Genomic DNA, 14,008 nt, shown 5'->3' with positions numbered 1-14,008 from the left:
AATTTGGGGGTGGTAGTGCTCATAGGATAGGATAATGCAGAAATACCACTGCTCAATAATACATCTGTCACCTGAGGGGGATAGGTGTGGTGCTGCAGGGTTCAGGAAGGGGGGTGGGATATGTGCAGGCTACCGCGACTTATGTGGACTCATCCAGCCACCACCTCTTCGCCCAGAGGGTGGTGGAGGGTGGGTGGGGGGGTGAACAGGCATTTAAAAGAGCCTGTCTGGGGCCTAAGTTTAGTGTCTCCCAGAGCAGAATGGCTGAGCTTTGAAGAGGCAGGTCTAGTAATGAATTAGAGTATTGTTTTCTTGTGAGTAGAGGCCTCTGGGTGGGACACGACATCAAAAGAGGCTGAGCTTTATTAGCTTCTGCGCCAATTAAGGTATGCAACTAGACAGCGCAGAGGGAGGACACACTGACCCTTAATAGTGAACTCCAAGCAAGTGGACGTTTATGTCCAAGATGAGAGACATCAGAGTGCCTCGCCTTGTTGAATGTTTTCATGGATATTTTCGATATTGATGGTAGAATTTCGTTTATGGCTGCTAACATTATGACCTCTTGGTTGTGATAATTAAAATGACACACTACTTCTTGTCTTGCCTAACGTCTCAAAATGTTGATGGTTTGTTGGTCCAGTAAACCCATCCAGAATCTGCACAGATTCTTACTTATACATGGATAGACATGTTTTTTAATCTACCAGGTCTGTCCAGCTCCTGCTCAGGTCTCTGTTTTCCTGGGCCTGGGGCAGGACGGTCATTCTATCGTGACATTCTTTTGGAGCGTGGAGAGGGAACAACACACTTGCGCTTTAATATTGGATTCAGAGGATGGGGCAATGTTGCTGGAGACACCAACAGCTGGACCCAGCAGGGCTGCAAAGGAATGCAGTTCAGGCTTTAGAAAGCAGATGTCATATTGGCAACTATATATATATATATATATATATATATATATATATATATATATATATATATATATATATATATATATATATATATATATATATATATATATATATATATATATATATATATATATATAAAAAAAAAATCCCTTCTCACCCACCGCGGGTGGTTCTTATCCTCTGAGCTCGGGTCCTCTACCAGAGGCCTGGGAGCTTGAGGGTTCTGCGCAGTATCTTGGCTGAGCCAAGGATTGCACATTTCTGGACTGAGATGTCTGATGTTGTTCCTGGGATCTGTTGTAGCCATTGGTCCAGTTTGGGGGTGACTGCCCCGAGGGCCCCGATGACCACAGGCACCACTGTGGTCTTCGCCTTCCAGGCCCTCTCCAGTTCCTCCCTGGGGCCCTGGTATTTCTCTAGTTTCTCGTGCTCCTTTTTCCTGATGTTGCAGTCGCTTGGTATTGCTACATCTACCACAACGGCTTTCCTCTGTTGTTTATCCACTACGACAATGTCTGGTTGGTTCGCCATTACCATTTTGTCTGTCTGGATCTGGAAGTCCCACAGGATCTTAGCTCTGGCGTTCTCCGCCACCTTTGGGGGTGTTTCCCACTTTGATCTCGGGGTTTCCAGTCCATATTCTGCAGAGATGTTTCTGTACACTATGCCTGCAACTTGGTTATGTCGTTCCATGTACGCTTTCCCTGCCAGTATCTTGCACCCTGCTGTTATGTGCTGGACTGTCTCAGGGGCCACCTTGCACAACCTACACCTTGGGTCTTGTCTGGTGTGGTATATCTGGGCCTCTATTGCTCTGGTGTTTAGGGCCTGTTCCTGGGCGGCCAGGATGAGGGCCTCTGTGCTGTCCTTGAGTCCAGCTTTTTCCAGCCATTGGTAGGATTTACTGATATCAGCCACTTGGGTTATTTGCTGGTGGTACATCCCATGTAGGGGCTTGTCCTGCCATGATGGTATCTCTGGCACCTCAACCTCTGTTCCCTGTTGTCTGAGATATTCACTGAGCACATTGTCTGTTGAGGCTTTGTCCTTGATGTATTTATGGATCTTAGTTGTTTCGTCCTGGACTGTGGTTCTCACACTCACTAGTCCTCTGCCTCCTTCCTTGCGGCTCGTGTACAGTCTCAGGGTGCTGGATTTGGGATGGAATCCTCCATGCATTGTTAGTAGTTTTCTAGTCTTAATATCAGTGGCTTTTATCTCCTCCTTTGGCCAGCTAATTATTCCAGCAGGGTATCTGATTACTGGCAGGGCATAGCTGTTTATTGAGCGGATTTTGTTCTTGCCATTGAGCTGGCTTCTCAGGACTTGCCTTATTCGTTGGAGGTATTTAGCTGTGGCTCCTTTCCTTGTGATCTCATCGAGGTTGCCATTTGCTTGTGGTATACCTAGGTACTTGTAACTGTCCTCTATGTCTGCTATTGTTCCTTCTGGGAGTGAGACCCCTTCTGTGCGGATGACCTTCCCCCTCTTTGTGATCAGCCGACCACACTTCTCTAGTCCGAATGACATCCCAATGTCCGTGCTGTAGATCCTGGTGGTGTGGATTAGTGAGTCGATGTCTCGCTCACTCTTGGCATACAGCTTGATGTCATCCATATAGAGAAGGTGGCTGATGTTGGCCCCATTTTTGAGTCGGTATCCGTAGCCAGTCTTGTTGATAATTTGGCTGAGGGGGTTCAGGCCTATGCAGAACAGTAGCGGGGACAGAGCATCTCCTTGGTATATGCCACATTTGATGGACACTTGTGCAAGTGGTTTGCAGTTGGCTTCAAGGGTGGTTTTCCACAGCTTCATCGAGTTTGCAATGAAGGCTCTCAGAGTCCTGTTGATGTTATACATCTCTAAGCATTCAATGATCCAAGTATGCGGCATTGAGTCATAGGCTTTCTTGTAATCAATCCAGGCCATGCACAGGTTGGTGTGTCGGGTTTTGCAGTCTCGGGCAACTGTGCGGTCTACGAGGAGTTGGTGTTTGGCTCCTCTGCTATTTACACCGATACCTTTCTGTGCCGTGCTCATGTGTTTATCCATGTGTTTGCTTATCTTGGCCGCTATGATGCCTGACATGAGCTTCCATGTTGTGGAGAGGCAGGTTATTGGTCGGTAGTTGGGTGGGACTGGACCCTTTGATGGATCCTTCTGGATTAGGATTGTCCGCCCTTCAGTTAACCATTCAGGGTGAGTCCCACTTTGTAGCAGCTGGTTCATTTGGTCTGCCAGTCGCTCATGGAGGGCAGTGAGTTTCTTTAGCCAGTAGGCATGGATCATATATATATATATATATATATATATATATATATATATATATATATATATATATATATATATATATATATATATATATATATATATATATATTGTTTAAACCACAAGATTGTTTAACTTAAACATGGCGACTTCAAACAGCAATTTAGAACCAATGAAGCATGTCTTGTAAGTTGCAACATGAATGATGTGGTACTCAATACCAGTTTGTCAACATAAAAATGATTCATGTTTCTCTGTGCTGAGGCATCCTTTATGCTACAAAGGCAACAATCTATCAACCTACATAAAACACATTCACATAAATTAAGCATAAACATGTAAACTAGTTGTTGGACGTTCTGGACCTATTCCAACAGAGTAGTTTATATCGTGTGCAGCAGAATGTAAGCATTTCTAGTGTAATATCATCCTAACTGAAATGCTGTATAACAGCCTCTAAAAAGTTTCTTCCAGGTTTTCTTTGTCTTTACTTCCATCCATCTTCTAATCAGCTGTGGCCGGTTGGAGAAATGCATCACCACAGCATGAGGCTGCCACCGCCATGCTTTACAGTGAGGAAAGTGTGTTATGGGTGGAGTACAGTGTTAGTTTTCCACCGCATAGAGCGTTTTACACAAAAACAAGAAAGTTACATTTGTGTGAACAAATCATATTCCAAATGATTCCTGTGCTCCAAATATGGCGTAAATACTCTCAGTTTTTATTATCAACATTTTACCAGCAGTCTGAGTTCAGGTCCCTGGAGTCCAAGTCTGATAGTTGTCCAGTCAGCTGATTCTTCCAACATCTCTGCAGCTCCTCCAGAGTTAATGCGTGGCTGTAAGATGAGAAAATATCAAATGAATGACCCATTTACAACTGTGGTTTTTCTAACATTATTGCTTATAGAATATTTAGAATAGGAGAGAGAGGATGTGCATGAATTAGAACAGACGACTTTGCAGAAGTCAATTCTATAAATATACACTGACACACAGGTTGCTATCATTACTGCTGGGAAACTATGTTAAGCTTACAACACTTTCTCTAACACAAAATGCAAAAGTCACTTAGAGAGGAGCAGCAGCAGAGCTGCCTGTAAACTTTAGATAACAAAAGGAAAGTGAATGTATTATTTTTAACAGACAGTGTGGTGCCTAGCAACTCACTCTAGGCAAAAACAATTGAGTTCACACCTCTTACTGTCGGTAATGTCTGTACAGCCGCCTCTTTTATGGCAATAAATTACAGGTCTGCCACCTCGGAGAAAATAATAACTGCTGAACATAACTCAGGTGTGAATGCGTGTAGCTGTAGGCGCACAGAAGCTGCTACTGGCAGTGGGACATTACAGAAAAATTCATTTCTTTTTTATCTTCATTTTTTATTATTAAATGGTGAAAGAATTAAAATAAAAACAACTAATACAATACATTGCATAGTCACAAAGTAGATGGAGAATATGGATGTAAAAAAGGAGAATAAAAAGACCCAAAATATTCAGGTCTCTTCGATGTCATTAGGGAAACACATTCCAAGATCTTAGACCCAAAATCATTTGCCTAAATGTAGACTCCATGAATGTAGATGTATAGAACATCTGCTGTAGCCAAGTGTCCTACAGGAAGTCTCACAATCATAAACTATATGTTCATGCAATGCAATGTAATTTATGGATGAGTTTTAAATTCACTAAAATGTCAAGAAACACCAAAAGTAATAAGAGTTGGTAAAATGGTAGCATAGCACCAAACATCAGACCCCCCCCCCCCCCCACACACACACACACGCACACACACACACACACACATGCCTACGCACCCCCCCCCCACACACACACACGCACACAGACACAGAGTACTCCTGTTTTTATACCAGCTTCATGGTGCTGTTGTTATTTTCTATCTGCTGAGCCTGTTAGAGATCAATAAGATCAATAAATATGTTTTCATTCTAAAATAATTTATTTGAAATCTACTTTTCACTTTTACTTGAGTTAAAATAAGTTGAAGTAACTCTAGCCTTACTTCTGTACAGTTTGGCTCCTCTACTCACCTCTGCCTGTGATATTATTTTCAACCCACGCCTTTGAATTTTTGGCTGCATTTTGTATGACCTGCATTTTAAACAAATTTTATGCAGTCTTCAAATCAGTCTTCAAAGTCCAGTTAAATCTGATTAAAACTCTGGTTAAATCCATTGTTGACAACAAGATGTCAACTGAAGTAGTTTCAGTCGTGATGCAGAGCCACAGAAACAATCTGACGGCTGATCAGAGTGTCCATGTGGTGGATTGCTGTCCTCAGGGAGCCCTCACTCTGCTGCTCTCCCCAGCTGGGACTACTGGCTGCTCAACCACCCAACCATAATGTCATAATTGTCTTGTTCCTCTGCTCCTCCTCAGCATCAGCGACACAAAGCAGAGGAGCTCAGGGAGTGTGTGAATGGGGGCTCCAGGTCTCAGATTATTCCCCCACCTGCTGCTCGCCCATTAACAATATTCATATCAAGTCAAAACTGAAGGATGCTGCTGTGTTGGCGTTAGGCTCTTGTTATGTGGTTATGTGGTTCCCCCACAAAACACAGAATTATAAATACCTCATTAATTATTATCATAAATGCTGGCAAAACAAAAACCACGTAAAAATTAAATCATGTTTGGGTGAAGTGCCTCAGGTCTCAATTAGGCCTGATGACCTACCCAGGGGGAGTTTGTGTTTAAACCAACTGAGCGGTTTAACACTAGGGAGGCAAAAATAATTGATTCTGGGCAACAGAGCCTCATAACAATTACTGATCACTTCTGTCTGTCTGTCTGTCTGTCTGTCTGTCTGTCTGTCTGTCTGTCTGTCTGTCTGTCTGTCAGCAGCAGCAACAGGAGGAAGCAGCAGGAAGGCAAAACAAACGTTCACACAGGGAACAAAAACCCCAACGAGGAACAATCAGCTGGTCTGAACATTACAAGTAGAGAAATGTGTTGAAGTCTCGTCATGTTTCAGAGCCTCGCAAAAGTATTCACACCCCTTCAACTTTTGCCCATTTGTTTGGTAACAACCTGGTAAAAACCAGCCCCTTGTTCCATAGAGAGGGTCTGGACCAGGGGTCTGCAGCCTGCGGCTCCGGAGCCTCATGTGGCTCTTTGGACCCTCCACCATGGCTCTTCATAACTTTGGCTAAAACATAAAAAGAATCAGCTAACCTGTTAAATATAGATATAATAACAAATGCAGGGCTTTAACAGTTTTTCATGCAAAAACTTTCATCAAGTTTTTACCCCCAAGATAAAAAAGACACTGAAAGTAGTAAGTTTTTAGAGCTGTTTGTCTTATGCTAGATGGAATGTGCTTTTCCATCATTTCATCATTTTCCATCCAACAGAAAAACCTACAACAAGGTATTTATTTAAATTAATAAGATGTTTTTTTTTTTTTTTTTCAAAAGGTCATGTAACATCTGTGACCCTAAATATTTTCTCTTTTTTTGTCTGGCCTGAAAGAAAAATGGCTCTTTAATTCATAAAGGTTGCTGACCCCTGGCCTGGGCCCTCTGCTACTGAAAACGATTGCTTGCTGGAGGAGCGGGCTCTGTTCAGGTTTTTAATGACTAGATCTGATTTTACCCAATCGCCAATCCATGATGTATATAATGCGCCAGTTTGATCAGGGAAGAAACTGTAAACCAACATTCCCTACTGGAAAGAGAGGAACGATCTACATCTTTGCCAGCGAGGAAGCGAGGTCAACATGGACTGAATGGCTTCTTCCACTTCCTCCTTTACCATTTCCAAAATACAACCATACAACCAACTCAGTGTCATCATCCAAAACTCTTCCTTCTCTTCGCTGATTGGCCAAGATGAAAAACATCCTGAGGAATTGCGCTCAATGGGACAAATCCAGATGGAACATTGAAAGGGAATGAGAATCAAGTGGAATTGTGTGGGAAGGCGATGGCTATTCTAGTGGAATTTTATGTGACAGATCAACACAAAGGAGTCCATAATTGTAAAGTGAAAGGAAAACATTAGATGGTTTTTACATTTTAGATATATTTTTGTAAAAGTGGGCTGTGTCTTTGTAGTTAGCCCGCTCTTTTCTGAATTATCCCCAATTATTCAATGCAACCAACTGCCTTCAGAAGTCACAGATGTAGAAAACAGAGTTTGACCTCAGTACTAATGCAGCTGTTCTCTGAAGGGCTTGGCGTTGTGTTCGAGAACAATGGAGAACAAACAGAAGAGTTGTTTGAATAAGAGCATATTCATGTGTTGGATTGGTCCAGTCAAAGTCCATATCTCAATCCAGTGTTTCTCAATTATTTTCTGTCATGCCCCGTGATCCAAATTTTTTTCACAACCTCCCCCGCCCCATGACCATCCCTCCCCAGAATTGAAATACTATTGCAAATCTGTTCATATTTAATAATTGATCTGTACAAACCACTGGCTCCGGCGTAGTATGGCATTATCAAAACCGCTGGTTTATTGTTCTAAATCTCAAAATAATTTCCAAAATCAGTTTATCGGGTGAATCAGTAACATTTAATCAGTACTAATCAGTTTGAAAGAGAAAAAAAATGCAAATGATTCACTGGGATTTGCATTTTTAGACTTAATACAGTAAAACGGTTTAGTACTGTAAGCATTGGTTACTTGTCAGCTTCTACCTTGTGTTTAGTTTTCCACAATAAATGCTTAACATGTATTGTGGAAAAATTTGCAGCAATATTGCTTATATTTATGCAGAATACTGAGGGTCTTGTAAGGTTATAGTTGGTATTGGTTTAACAAATGAGCAAGTACTAAATGTTTTAGCACAAATTTTCAGCCCCAGGACTTTGAAACGATTGTTTAAAAAACTTTTTATTTAACAGAAAGAACCAGACTGAATGGGTCACATTACATATCACTCTATCGAAGATTTTTAATTTAACGACCTTCTTCTGGCAATATTGCCTCTTTATTTTGTCGATATTTAAACCAGGGGTCACCAACACGGTGCCCGCAGGCACCTGGTCGCCCGAGGGAACATTGTCAGTCAGCAAGTTCTAAACATAGCCATTGTCATAAGGGAGCACTGCCAAAAAAATATTTAATTAAATGTTTTTACATTGAAGTAATAAGATTTGTTTATATTTAGATTTAGATATATACTTAGATATATTTAGACACTGTTTTGAACAATGTTTAATTGGAAAACCATATACCATTTTCTTTCAGAGTTATGCACATATTTTATGTTTGTCTATCACTGATACAAAAAACAAACAAACAAAAAAAACACATTTTGAGATTTGTAGTTGCAAAGCGAGAAATGATGAAATTGTTCAAGGGTTGTGAATACTTTTGGAAGGCCCTGAAATTTAGAGCACACTCCTGAATCACAAATGAGGCAAACTGATGAAGCTGAAAAAGAAAACACTTTCAAGACAACAACAACAAAAAATGTGCTGGTCACCCTAATTATATTTTCCAAGATGTCCTTTTAAGTCGTCTGAGGTCATTTGTAGCAGACGTGACTGGCGTCAGCAGTGATGTACTTCCTGTGGGTTTGTCCCTCAATCTGCTCCATGAAGAGATCTTGTGATAAAAGCTGAAAACCAGGGCCAGATTCTCGCCGGTCATGTAAGGTTGGACCTCATTAGTCGTAATCTGCTCCTCGGGGATTGTCTCGAAAACCTCAGCCGGGCAACTACACAGATATGCTTCAAGAGAAACATCCTAACCCAAAAACTAAGAAAATAAATAGCTGGAGCATCGTGACAGATGTACAAATACAAACACGATGTCGTAGTTAGACAACTGAAAGTATCTGTTACATTTTTACATAATAAGGCAGGCATACCACACAATTACCCAAACCCATGCATGCAAATTATGTCGTTATAAATAATAATCTGTGGCGACTCATCCACGCTGACATTTCTTTAAAAGTAGGACCTGGATCCAGAGGAATAGCTCACCTGAGCTGGAATTTAAATGAGTTTTAACAGGCATGATGGGACGCTGGCTGTAACACCGACAGGCTGACGGATCCTGCTCGTACCAAAACATGCAACCGCATCGTAGGCCGCGTAGAAGCTGAAGCACTTCAAACGCATTAATATTTCTGTGACAGAAGGCTCTAGAGTTCTGTCACAGAACAAAACTGTTATCTGTTCCAAGAAGAAGAAGAAGAAAGAGAACACAGCTAGCAAAGGCCAAACAGGTGACCATGATGCCTGACGAGCTCAGCCTTAGGAAACCCGAGTCAAGATCTGAAAAACAGAAAGACAATGAGTTTGTTAAAGTGTTAATTGGCTAAGCTTTGACCCTATTAGTCCAAACCAAGTCACTTCAGGCAAATGGATGTTTTTTTCTTTTCTTTCTTGGTGTTGTTGTTTCAAGCCGGTGATTAAAAAGAAAAGCTTTTCAAAGTAAATTACTAACCGTGCCTTTAAAGGGAAGCGGTAGGTCCTTTGAAGAATAATGCTGTGTACTTGGAACAAATTCAACATGTACAACTGGTGTGACTGAACTGTCTATGTCAAAAAGTATCATAACTCATACGCTTTTGTTCTCAGATTATACTTTATAAATTACCTGGAAAATAATATGGTTGATCTTTTTTTTTTCACGTGTCCTGTCCTTTTGTCATGCGCCACCTGATATATATATATATGTATTACACTTTATTGGAAATTGCTTTGGATTTATTACAAATATAATTGACATGGACATAAAAAAGAAAGCAGGAAAGAAAGGGAGAAAAGCAGGGAAATGTTTTAAAGGGAAAAGAGGAGATATGAGTAGATTACAGAAAGAAGCATAGAGAGAATACAAGTCAACATCCTAGAAGTCTGCCTCTACACCTGCAGAAAGAGAAAAGAACTAAACCAATCTGAAGACAGGAGCTCAAAGCATATTTTATGACTAGTTCACAAGAAGAAAAACTCCACCTGATCTGGATTTGAGATATCTCTCAACTGAAATCCTTTATTATGAAGCTAATTCTGTGTGTTATGGACGAATATAAATGAACAAAATGACTGAAGCATCTCTTTTCCATTCGACAGCAAATGACTGAGCCACTCTAACAGGTTAACATTACTTCCAGCCAGAAGAATCATGTTGGTAAAATTAAAAGATTTACTTAAGATTTATTTAAGATTTTAGAGTTTGTTTCATTTTGACATGAAAGCTGTAAAAGTAGCCAGGATGTGGGGTGTGCCGTGGTGGCGTAGTGGTTAGCGCGACCTGTATTTGGAGGCCTTGAGTCCTCGTCGCGGGTTCGGCTCCCGGACCCGACAACATTTACCGCATGTCTTCCGCCCTCTCCTTCCCTGTTTCCTGTCAGTCTACTGTCATATAAGGGACACTAGAGCCCACAAAAGACCCCCTGGAGGGGTAAAAAAAAAAAGTAGCCAGGATGATACGTTGGATGAGAAGATGACTGTCGTTTATCTTCCTGCTTTATTTTTAATTAACACATCAGGAAGTTTTAAATAGGTCAATGAGGTGTGTGTAATGACATGGCTCTGGTTTGATTCTTGGGTGATGGAAAGGCAATCAGTTTTTTTTCTAAACTGGTTTACAGAACCGGTACCTCTTTGGTGGAAAAGCCCCAGCCTGCATTTCCTTCTCTCCAGTTCAGCTCACAGGTTTTCTAAAGAATTTATTTGTGGTCATGTTACGGCAAACACCTAATGGTACCATAATTTCATGCTGTGCTATGTGGAGGCATTACTCATGTTGGCAAGTGGGACGCTTGAAACTGGTTGAGTGACCTACTTCAAAATTATTCCAGTAATAAATATCTGACCATCTGAGGGCAGAGTATTGGAATAAAATGTTCAGGTGATCTACAATTAGCAAGCAAAAGTAATAAAAGAATATGGGTTTGCTAAGGCATAAGTAACATCCCCAACTGATCACTGAATTCCATTCCGCTGATCGTATTGCACGCCATTATTTGGAATGGGAAAGCATCAAAGGTGACACAGCTACAACAAAGATGTGACTTGACTTTCCATAAAATCTTATTGATTTTTTTCAAATTCATACCCACAACCCCACACTTGTTTGTGGATTGTGGGTGCAACCCGCAATCAAAATAATTGATGCCTGACTTTGGGCATCAACAATCTAATGGTTTTGTAGAGACTTGGTGACTCCAAGTTGCCAGTCTTTGCTGCAGTTCTCTAACTTCTACCTGATCATACTGTAAACCTGAATCCTGATCCAGCCTTGTTTATCCCAGGTACAGATGTTCCAGAGTTTGCAGATGTTGCTCTGTCTGTAAATATGGACAGGCTTAGGTCAGGAGGTTGACCTAAACTTGTATATCTGCCTCGTTTCAGTTCAGTGCTCTCTTTTCATTCTAATTTTGAAAAATGTTTATGAGAAATGGTTTATGAATGACCTCTTGATTGTCAGTCAATTTTTGCAATGTTGTTTACCAATAAAAAAAAAAATCTAATTTGAAATTCTTTATACACGTTAAAGAGGAGCGCTAATCTTTATTTTTTATTTTTTATTTTTTAGAATTTTTAAAAAGTTTGCCCAACAAATAAATATATTTGATTGATGGTCCCTATTGCCTTTTTACTGGTCACTAAAATGTATCTGCCTATTTACTGTTATTGTCATGCAGTTTTCTAGTTGAGGCCCTGAAGCCCACAGAGGCCCGGTATTGCTCCAGGGACCACCTTCCATTGTCCCCACTTAGATTTAAAATCCCATTTGTTTTGTCATCTTCCCCCTGACTGGTACCTTTCTTAACTACACACTTGCTGTGGAATGTTGAATTAAGGCCTGGCCAACAATGACAACAAAAAATTGACAAAAGGCAAAGGACCAAACCCAACTAAGTCACCTCCTCTACATATACAATGCCCATGCTTACCTCAATGCTTCACCCTGCTCTTCCATTTCAGGCCAGCCCTTGCCCCCCTGCCAAGCCAGGAATGCTTGGGGGGGCGGGCTATTGACCCTTTCTCCCAAGCGTCTCACCTTGGTTTCTCAGGGAGATTAGTGGAGCGGAGGAACTGGGAGTGTCTCGTGAAGCAAACTGCTGATCCTGTTTGGGGAATATTTTGGACAGGGACCAGGTCTGGAACACACAAGTCTTAAATTTCATGCTGTACAGCAGCAACCTTGTAGACTTTTTCATGCTTTACTGGTTTGGCAATTATTCAAAAATGTGAAGCCCATGCAACTGCTGCACAGCAGTTTTATATTATGGTGTCTGCCATTATGCATAACTGAACGCAGCCTTATTAAGAGCGGGCCCTCCTCAGTGGCAACACTCTGAAGGAAAACATTAAAGTGTGACTTGCGATTTTATGAGGTTGGTTTTCAGAATTTGGTTTCCCTTGACTTCCGTGTTGATGTTGGAGCTCTGCTTGAAATCAGCAGTCCAGCTGTCTGCCATGCTCCTGAATCAAATGAACAACAACGTGCAGCACCAGGTGTATGTTCTACTGCTCAGGTGGGCCGGGGGTCCGACAACACAGGTCCAGGTGGCAGCAGCGGGACGCCGTCTGCTGATGTCTTCTGGTCCCCACCGCTTCCAAAAGAGGCGTGACATCATAGCCACAGTGTTACAAATTATCATGGGTGTTTGCATGTATATATTTTTACACTTTTTATGCAGATTTTATGAAATAGATCAGGCGTCTCCCACTCTAATGTCCTGCAGGTTTTACATCCACCTATAATCCAACACACCTGAATCAAATCTGTGCCAAACCTGATGAAATACTAAAGAGGTAATTCAGTAGAGGTGGTAGGACTTCGTGCTGGAATCAGTGGGTTGCCTGTTGGAGCTGAGGGGAGGGTCAACGTCTCCATCGTTGACCCTCCTCCCGCCTTGCCTGCTGGTGCTGGTCAGAGGGCCCATGGCAGCCTCTCCTGTCAGACATCAGTGTGTGAATGTGTGTATGATTTAATGTAGTGTGAAGCATTTTGGGACCCTGTGGACTTAGTAAGGTGTTATACAAGTACAGATCATTTACCTTTTTATAAAATGAATGCTGAGTTGTATAATTACTGCAATTACAGCAGCAAGTCTTTTGATGTCTATCGACCGGGTTAACACTTCTGGAGACTTTTTACCTCATGTTGTCACCTTCCTAAAATAATGGCCTAAGTCATTTTTTGCCAAGAGTTATTTTTGCTTCCCCCCGTGCCTCTCCCCCCAAAAATCTTTAAAAAATCACCACTTCCCTCAGGAAGGTGACGATATGTTTGACAGGATTTCTTATGGCTTTCTTTCAACAATGACTTTTATGTCCCAAAATCAAAGTTTGTGAACACAACTAATTGTATTTCTGTCAACAGGACCTTTGTTGGCCAAATTTTCTGGTCCATCCCCAATGCATAATGCTGCCACCACCCAGTCAATATTTTATTTTAAAAAACCAACAAAAAACTGGGGACTTGACATAGCAGCTGTTTTTATACTGGGATTAAATTGGACACAGGTGGACTTTATGTGGCTTCTGAATGCCATTCCTCACCCTGACTTTTATATAGGGGTGTTAGAGCAAACAAATGAAAATAAGAATGCCTGGCACACTTTTTATCAGTAAGAAGAATTTTAAAAACTGACACATATAATTATGTAGCACTTTGTGTTGACTTTTAACATAAAATCCCAATAAAATGAACGAAGGTTTGTTGTTGTAATGTGACAAAATATGGAAAAACTCCAAGTGGTAGGAATACTTCTGCAATAAAGCAACACATATCATTTGGCAGACAGATTATAGATGTTTAGATACTAACTTTAGGTATAGTATCGAAAGTTATCGCGACGAAGTCTACATCAATGGTAAACAACAACGAA

Source organism: Xiphophorus maculatus, chromosome 10, assembly GCF_002775205.1.
Source record: "Xiphophorus maculatus strain JP 163 A chromosome 10, X_maculatus-5.0-male, whole genome shotgun sequence".
In the NCBI taxonomy this organism is placed as follows: Eukaryota; Metazoa; Chordata; class Actinopteri; order Cyprinodontiformes; family Poeciliidae; genus Xiphophorus; species Xiphophorus maculatus.
Note: the sequence above shows the minus strand (reverse complement) of the source record.